The sequence below is a fragment of the Passer domesticus genome, chromosome 3, assembly GCF_036417665.1.
Source record: "Passer domesticus isolate bPasDom1 chromosome 3, bPasDom1.hap1, whole genome shotgun sequence".
Lineage (NCBI taxonomy): Eukaryota > Metazoa > Chordata > Aves > Passeriformes > Passeridae > Passer > Passer domesticus.
In genome coordinates, this window is record NC_087476.1 from 13,141,081 (window position 1) to 13,151,307 (window position 10,227).

Genomic DNA, 10,227 nt, shown 5'->3' on the forward strand with positions numbered 1-10,227 from the left:
TTTCAGATTCCCAGGGTTAAGAATGATGTCCCACTGGCTTAACAGGTCAACTTTTATGTCACTGCACTGATACTAATATCTAGAGAGCACAGATTTCACTTATTCAAGAAGTACTGATTGCCACCAAGACCACTGTTCCTGCCACGATGCCTTTCATGCTCCCTTAATCACTTACATATCAGTGTTTATCAGACTGATGGCATCTCAGTAGATCCAGGGCTTGGACTTTTTAAAAAAAATTAAACAAAGCCAATACTTCCCCAGAAAAACCAACAAAACTATTTTGAATATCTGGCTAATTAACACTTTAAAAGAATATGATACTCAAGACAATACCTGGGTAATAAAAGGGAAACTAACTCCTTTAATTCTTCTGTTCAGCTCTGCCTCTATGGCAGCAGTCTGTCTACGGGTGAAAGAATAATTAATTATAGATCCTGTTCAGACATTGTTGTTTTATTGATTTCACCATCTGTGTTCCCATACACCTAAAATCTCTGTAAAGTGAAAATATAAAACATTCATTAGATATTACTTGTCTAGGAATATTCTATGTTAAATACACTTTTATAATGATCTATACCTGGAAATGCGATACTATATTATAATATAGTATGTATTATCCCTTTGTCTGACCCCAAAATTATGTGTGTGAGCGGCTTTAATATGACACAAGTTGTTAAATATGATAAAGCAGTGAACTTTCTAACGCCAGTAAATTGTTAGAAACAGCATTTTAAAGAACTCTGCCCAGGAGAGGTATCATTTTTTACTTCCTAGAGTTAATGATCTCATGTCACAGATAAACTATGTTATAATCTGTTCTTATGACTCAAGAGAAACATCTAAGAAAATAAAAATAAATCATGACTGCTGTCAGGTCATTTACCAGAGCATTCCTTGAGAGCTTTGTTTAAACCAACCTCAAGACATTTTCTGGTACACTGTAAAGGGCATTGTAAATTGCCCTTTTTGAGCACAAAATTATATTTCTTGTCGTTATGGCACTGTTTTGATCCCTGACTATGGCTTGGTGACAATAATGCCCTGACTCCTCCTACACGGAGTTGCTTACTCCATTATAGGAACTGGCAGATTTCAACCATCTAAGTAATTTCAACTGCTTAATTGTGCATTAAAATTAAAACTTCCCATGTATATATTTTGTGGCTAATCTGCATCCATGAGTTTCTTAATATGGTTAGATGTGTGAGACAGAGAAATAATAGTTACTTTGAACAGCTTTGGGGATATAGGCCTCAGTGTGGCCACCTTTTGCAGCCATAAGAAATCCCTCCCAAAAAGGAGAAAAACCACACCATATTATGTTAATAGGATAAAAGTATAGATTATTAACCAGATAAAAAGCATAGGTGATTACAGATTTAGTGCTAATATGTCAAAAAATATTTGTAAAGCCAAGATAGTAGATTGCTTGATTACTGACTTTCATTGGAGTAAGAAAGCACCAGACAACAATTCTTTACACAGAGTAACCTCAATTTCTTTGGAAAAGAGGGTAATTAGCACTTTGTACCAAGAGGTTTGTAGGATTTTGTGTTAATAATATAGCTGAGAGCAACATCTTCATTCAAGGTAACACTTAAACACCTGTATCAACTCAGTCACTGATGTTAATGGGGCTTAGGCTTCTGCTTAATATTTGTTAAATACAGATGTCTAAGTATAAATGGTTGAAGGCAAGTTCCATGAGAGAAAGTGGTTGATTGGAGAGCTCAGATGCCAGGCTGATTTCCAAACACCTTACTGCATTGTGGAAGTCACGTGTAAAACTCTTTCTTTTCATAAATAAATGAACTCCAATTTTTTTTTGTGGATTCTTTTAGGGTTTTTTTTTTTTTTGGCTTTCTTTTGGGTTTTGTTTCTTTGTTTTGTTTGGTTTTTTGATTTATTTTTGGTTGGTTTTATTTTGTGGAGATATCATCAGACCAACAATATTAAAAAAAACCCATTTCTATTTAAAATACTGCTGCTGTTGGTGTTTCTGGCCAGAGAGAGGATGGTTTTGGAATGATATTCTCCAGTTAAGTGTTCCAATTGAAAGCATGTGCCACTCACTCACCCCCACTTCCCCCTCCCCCTCTACTGGAGAGGAGAAGTGGAGGCACAAAAGGTAAAGATCACAAGTTGAGATCAGAATGACTTACTGGGAACAGCAATTAGATAAGAAAATTATCAGCAACAGCAAAAAAAAAAAAAGCACATATAATTTCAGTAATTATTGACCTTCCACAATTTATTTTCTTATTCTTTCTTTGTAAAATTTCATATTTCCTTAGTTTAGGTTGCTATTTTAAATTGTTTTTTTCTCCATCACCAATATTATCAGACAAATTGAAAGTAGATACACATCAGTCACCTGTTTCATAGGTCATATCTACACTATTTTAAATAATGACTCCATTCTTTCTTCTTAATATCTGCTTCTACTTGCTTTGTTCTCTTTTGCACTTTTTATTGAATAATCTCTTTCCATTTGTTTTGATTTGTTTTATATGAACTGAATTAGGTTGAGTTTTGACACCTCTTTCATTTTATTCTATTTTTTTTCTTTTATATTCATTCCATGTGTTATTTCTGGAATACTTCACAGGCAGCTTTAAGTCCCTTTGTACAATGTTTTCTCTTGTAATTTAAGACCTTCCACAGTACCTTAAAGGAAATTTCAAACTTTCACTGTGTTCTTGTCCATTATTTTTCATTTACATTGATTTTAGTAAATAGCTCAAAGTCATCCACCTTGAAATGACTGCCTTAATTACAGACTATTTAATTTAAATTCATGATTACTGCTTCCAAGGTTATTTTTCCAAATAGCTCTTCTGAAGTTTCTTCTTTGTAAACAAAGCCAAGTCTAAGACAGCACTAGCTCCTAGAATGTTAAGATGCAATTTATCTTAATTGTAGCAGACATCCAAAATATCTACTTTAGAGTGCAATGGATTATTTTCTAGAAATGACAGTTATTCAACACTGGCTGTCCAGGGAGTGTAGAATAACTTGCCTAGGTTTTGCAATTAATGGTGTCAGCCAAATGAGCTCTTTTTTTAAATGTTTATCCTAAAATCCAGTGAACATCACTAATGTAAGAAAGAATTCGCCAACTAGTTCTCCTTTTAATTTTACATGTAAAACACCAATTAATGCAATATCTCACATCCCCCTTTCTCATAAAGCACATAAAAGGAAATAAATGTTTGGCAAGATGTTTCAAAGTGTGATATGCCCACATGCCTTTTTCCTAGGAGCCTTTCCACACAGTGCATCCTACTGTCTCTAAGAGCAAATGAAGCCCATGCTTAACTGCAGAGAGCAATAGGTGTCCAAAAAGGCTTTTAAGGCAGAGGGATTAGGACCTTGTCAGATGGTGTGCACAACAGAGATTGTTGATGTCTGTAGGATATAATAGTGGGAAGTGTCACAGAGAACGCTTGATTTGTACCCTAAATGTGAATTGTTCTGTTCAAAGAACTGCAGACCCTTCTGCCTATGAAGGGTACTTCAGCAGTCATTTTTCTGTGCAAAGACAGCCCTGCCTCCCTGTTACCCTTAGAACTGTTTCAAGTGCCACTATATCTGCTTTCTCAGGATTTGTAAAGAAAATTGGAAGACAGAAGGTGCTGCTAGAGAAAAAATAGCAAATAATTTATACTTTGGGTTGTGTAGGGCTAAATAAACTTTGCATTCCTTTCCTACTTTTCAGATTCTGTGTAAGATCCTGGGTCTGGATCAGAAAGGTCCAGAATTGGAAAGCATTGTGGAAAAAATCATGTCTCTTTTCTACATACAACAGAAATTCCAGAGTAACTACATGACATGATAGTGCCCAGTGTCGGCATCTTCAGCTGTAAAAGCTCTGGAGAATAATCTGTCCTAGCCCTGTTGAGGTAAAGGATGTTTTGAGGGGATGAATGCATAGAGGTTTCAAAACATTTTTGTCATCTCGTGAGAGAAAGTTTTGCCTATGCTATTTTTTTGTTCTTCACTTGTAGGCATCTATGGGTGACTGCACAACAGAACAGAGTTCCCAGGTTGCTGCTAAATGAGCCTGAAATAGGAAGTCATTACCTTGGGTACAGAAATATTATTTTTAATTCAGGCTGTTTTTCAGACCCAAGCCACTGTCAGTGCTCATCACCCTGTCTTAAACAGATCTTCTCTCAGGCTCCCCTGCACAGCTATACATGTTGTATGGGTCTCACCCATACAATCTACAGAAAGACTGGAATCCAAGATATATCAGAGTACCTATGACTAAGTGACTTTCTTGTTTTAGTTCCTTTTAGTTCCTTGGTATCTGAATTCAACCCAATGATAAATTCAAAGGAGAATGTAGGAGGAATTGTAAAAGGAAATGCTTGTGGAAACTCAGGGATAGAAATAGGTGATCTTGTTGTGGACATGTGAGCACTCAGCAGATGCAAAATTGAGATGAAGACTTTATACCCTAAGTAGGTTAGGAAGGATGAGAATGACTAAGAAGGGCTGGGATGGAGAGGGAGAAAAGACAAAAGAAGAGAAGCGATGCAGATTTCTGCAGAAAGATCTTATGGAGACTTTCCAGCCTTATTCCATTCCAGAGGTACTCATCCAGTCAAGTGTCTTGTCTGCAGACTGCCTCATCCCTTGTCCTTATGCATTCAATGTCACTGAATATTGAATAAATAAAGCCCTTCTCAAAAGTCCTTCCAACTGCCTTCATGTGTCCCCCACACCTGGGTGTCCCAATTCCCCTCCGTAGCCCTGTGCCATTGACCTTCCTGTCTTTTCAGTCCCTTGACCCTCGATGGCCATTGCAAAATTCACCTGTTTTTCTAAGGAATGAGTTAAGCATAATGGCAAGACAGGTGTGAAGTTTTTCCTGTCTGAGTCACATCTAAAATATTCTGCAAATAAATAATATCCCATCTCCCAAACAACTCAATAATCCTCTGCTTTTTTTCCCAGATCAAAAGATTGAGAAGAAAATACTTTAAAAAAAATCCCCACTTATAGAAATTGTAGACCTCAAGAATTAAAAAAAAAGGTTATTTTTAACATCCGGGAAGTAACTAGAGAGATTCTTTAATATGTTTTTAAATTAGAGATTTATATTACTCCCCAGTTTTCTTAGCTCTGTTACAATGGATGAAGACTCTTTTTCCAAGCTAAATGTTGGTATTATAAATCTTAGAAAAATCAACTTAACTTGCAAATCAATGTAGGTTTTAAATAAAGTTGTAAAATACATGTTAAAACCAGGTGGTTTTAAGTGAAGGCAAAATCAATCAAAATATACAGAAATTTGAATTTTGCATTTTTGCAACCTTGAATCTGAGAGCAAAAATTGAAAGGCTTCTTCCTACACAGTGCACCATATTCTACACCAAATTTACAGAAAAAACCCAATAATCTTAGTCTAATTACAGATAATTTCAGTTTCTCATCTTCATTTTTCATTCATGTTGACTATACAGTTCTGCAGGGTTGTTAACTGAACAGATACTGAGGTGAAAATAATGCATATATCATTCTGTCATAAAATGGACAAGAAACTTTTGGAAAAAATGTGATATATAATCTACAGTGAAACATTTACATTCAAATTAATTTCCTACTTGTATTTCAGGAGGCCTTTCTGAGGTACTTATTTTTCAAGTATTAGAAACATGAATATATTTTTCACGTATTAGAAACATAGAATATATTTTTCATTATTTACGAACATCACGAATATTTTTTTTTTGAAATAAGTTAATATACAAAGTGAAAAGGAATGATTACATACAACCTTAAATTAATTTTTCATTACATAAGCATTATGTTAATTATGCACATGCCTTATCAATTAGTCTGTAAGCAGGAAATAAAACTTCTCAGCATGTTGGGCAGTGAAGCATGCTGTTCACATATTAAGCATTACAGATTCTCAGGGTATTCTATTATTTTGTTTTGATTTTGTTAAATATATATGTAAAATTATATGTACAATTTGTATGTTTCCAGAAATCTTTTTCTGGTGTAAAAGTGGTTTAAGTTTCTGTTTTCCTCATTCTGTCCCCTCTTTGTCCAGTTTTTCAGTGACTCCATGTCTTCTTCCAATACAGTTGGCTGTGGAGCCATGGGTAAATCAGTTCAGAGAAAGATAATGACTTCCTGAAGGTTGATTCAGCAGGAAAACCCACAGAGAGTCCTTGTGGCAGAGCCAAGGGGTGACATGGCATGGAAAACTACACAGAGGGGCTGTACCATCAGAGAAATGTCTGTGCACATGAGACACACCTACCCATAAATCAGGGTTTCGGCCTCCTGAGCACTCGTGTGTCATGCTATCCAAATATCCTGCCTGCTGCTCCACAAGCCACAGGCTGAACCTCATCTCTTATTAGTCCGTCACAGCCTGGCTGCCACGGCAGGTCTGAAGTAGTAAGAGATACATGTGAGTGGGCACAGAACCTAGGATCTCCTGTGTAAAGATTTTAGGATGAGGATTCAGTTTAAGATTACGGACCTGGCAGCTGTCTACTCTCCGATTTAGCCAACAGAGGGCTTCTCAACACAGCTAGCAGAGCTGTATGCCAATGTAGTCCACCCTCAGTAGGCTCCTACAGATGACCTCAGTCACCAAAACGCAGGTACCCACTGGATACAGGTGTCTCAGGCCGTCTCCTCTCTGAAGTCAGCTGAATCACTCTGTGCATGAATTGGATTTCTCTACATGAAGTGCCCTACAGTTTACATACCTGGTACCCATGTAAATATGTTCATGAAGACACCTCAATTCAGAAGTTTTGATCTTAGCTCATTCTAGTCATAGCTAAGTATGATAAAATCTGTCCCTGAACTGTATATAACTTAGTGATTTATGGAGTGAAGAAAATCTTGAACTTCACTCTACCTACCCTGTAATGCTGAGACAGTTGTTCATGAGTCTGTAGCAGAGGCAGCCTGAATTAAAAACAGTGGTTTGTTTCAGAGTGCTACTTTTAACCTAAATTGTTTCAGTGTTCCTATTGTGGCCAGACAAACTGCTGTGCAAGCACAGCTGGAGAGGTGGTGTATCAAACCAGTGGTGCTGGAATGACAGGGCAGAGAAGTGAAGGGGGCTGGAAGTTCTTAAAGTTGTTTTGCTGAAGTCAGAATAACAGTTCCTTCAGAAAGAGAAGTCTTGGTGTCAAAAAAAGTATTTCCACTTGAGCAAGCACGTCTAAGAATAGTTAAAAATGAAACCTTGAAGAAAAAAGTAAATGGTGGTGAAATGTTAACAATAGTTTTCATTCAGATTTCACTTGTGCAGAACAGTTTTTAGTACAATTGCATGCTGCAGATGTTGTGTTGATATGACAGTTGGTATTCAGGGACCTACACAGGATCAAAGGCTGCTAGTGGTCTCCTGGGGAGGGTGGTAAAAAAGGATGGTATTAGATGAGATCACAAATGGCAAAGTTAGTTAGTCTGAAGCTGCTTTTGAAATACAGAGTTACTACTTAAATCTTCCTATGCTTCATTCTCACTTCCCTTCTACTCATTCTGGGGCTCATTTGAGCTGACAATGGATACTTTGTCATTGGTGTGTTTTCTTTTATTCATCTTAGGTTTAATAAGTGAGTTTATATCAGAGCAGGTGCTGAGAGGCACCAGAGGATATCGAGGAATTACCATGCAGATCACAGAGAGATGGGATAATATATCTTTTGGTGGTAGAGGAATGTCAGTTTTACTTATGACACCTACAATACTTCTGCAAGTGACAGGCTGAGAACATGCAGACTAGGTAAGCTGGAAGGCAGAAATTTTGTGCATAAACTGAAAGTCTCTGATAATTTCAGGCCAATATAATTGCAGGTCACTGCTGATGGGATGGCACTTTTCTAGCTGTTAAATGCAGCTGCAATTTTATATTGGTAATACACAGAGTACAACTGAACTGGAACTGAGAAAGGGATTTACTTGGAGAGGTATAATATATTTTCTTAAATTATACTTTTACATTACGGTGTTCACTGAACTGACTTTTCACATGGCTATATAAGCATAATGCTAGCACATGGGTCATGGTAAGGGTACATACTTGGAGGCAGAACATCAGGCTGGATTGCTGTTTCTTATTCATAGACACCAAGGTCCCAAGGGGGGAAAAATATTTATGCTGCAAATCCACTCTTTTCATCTTGGCTTTTTACCTGTGTGACAACATTCTTCATCTGCTTGTATACTCACTTTACTCACTTCATCACTCTTGCTGCCTGCCTCAGTTTCCTTGTTCGGCCACTCAAAGCTCAAAACCATATGACCATACTTCACAGGAAGGTAGCAAAATATGAAGATGCTCAGAGGGCTGGAGTACCCCTCCAATGGAGACAGGCTGACAGAGTTGGGACTGTTCATCCTGGAGAAGAAAAGGCTCTGGGGACACCTTATAGCACCTGCCAGTACCTAAAGGGGCTACAAGAGTAAAGCACTTTTTACAAGGGGAGAGAATGATAGGACAAGGTGGAATGGCTTAAAATTGAAAGAGGGCAGATTTAGGTCAGATATTAGGAAGAAATTCGTAACTATGATTGTAATGAGACACTGGCACAGGTTTCCCAAAGAAGTTGTGGATGCTCCAACTCCGGAAATTTCAAGGCCAGGTTGGATGGAACTTTGAGCAACCTGGTCTAGTGAGAGGTACCCCTGAGCAAGTATTGAAGCAGATCTGTAACAGAAGATGGAGCTGGGAAAGCCTTTAGTTCAGGGAGGCAGGAGAAGGCTGGAGCAACAGGTAGGATGGGAAGCCAGTAGCTATTCAAAGTCTTCCTATGTTTCACCAAGGCAGATGATGGCTACACAAATGTAAATCTCAGTAAATTCTATTGGTGAAACTACAACTACGTTCCACTGGAATGCACAGAATTTTAGACACAATTAATTTGTTACAATTAAATACTCTGCCAAGCGTGAGAGTGTATACCTTGATACAATAGGAGTTAATTCTAATAAGATTAAATGAAAGTAGCAGCTAAATACATTAAGACTACACCTTAATGTATAGTTTTAACCTCAAGAAGAGAAAGAGAAAACAAAATACCCTCTCCAAATCTTAGTCAATTTGTTCTGTTGACTCTAGTAAAAACTGAATGGAGATGTTGAAGATTTTCTCAAAATTTATCTTATTTATATCATATGGTTTTAATCCAATATATGACATGAATGTCTGCATGAAAAATAATTTTCTTTTGTTTTGAAATTGTTACTCAGGAAAGGGTCTGAAAAAAAATCCAGATAAACTAATACTGTAGTCTGATTTAAGAGGGCAGTTCTTCTGAAAGAACCTATAGATTTGAAAATACATTAATAGCTTTGAGGGCAAAAACTGCCCTCTGGATAAAAGATACAAAAACATCTTTAAAAAAGATAAACTGGGAAGTTGCTAAAAGATGAATAAGCTACATGACTCTGCTATTCTTTGAAATCCTACACTCACCACTACAACAAAAAGATTTCTTGTGCCACATTTATCTCTCAACTACAATACTCTTTATTTAAATTATGAACTAGTGGCCTGCATAATTTGTTTTATTGAAAAATATTTTTTCCTATGACACATTATGACACTGAAGAACAGCTGTTGAGGCTCCAACACTGCAGAACTGGTTGAAGTCCAGAGTTCTGAAGAATGATGAAGCTCAGGGCCATGCCTTAGGCTTGTGTAAGTAATGGTCTTTACCAGAGTGGCCTGACTACTCAGAAAACCAAGGAGTAGCAAGCCAAACATTTAGAAGCATCTTTTAGTCTGTGTCTACTTTATTTATAAAACTGTTTTAAGGAAGAAGGCATTATAGCCCATAATAAAAACTTAACTAGGAAAAAGATAATTGAAAATATTATTTAAATCCTTGGTATTCAAAATTTAACAATCTGGTTTTATTCAAGATCTGTATGCATTATTTAGTGGTAAACTCAACACAGTACACGTGTTAAAAGGCTAGTGGAGAATGCTTACATGCAGGATACTCATGATGTTGCTGACTTTATCTTATTACAAAGACTAAAAATATTACTTTTTTTAAAAAATATTTTTATTATTCTGAAGATATACCACCAAAAGAGTTCCAGAACGTAGGCTATCAGAACAATGCATTTCCTGGGTAAATAGGTAGCACAGTTATAGACATTTTACTTGGCTACAGTCATTTCTGTACTTGGTCTTGAGCTATGCCGACTTGCTAGGGCTCAACGTACCCA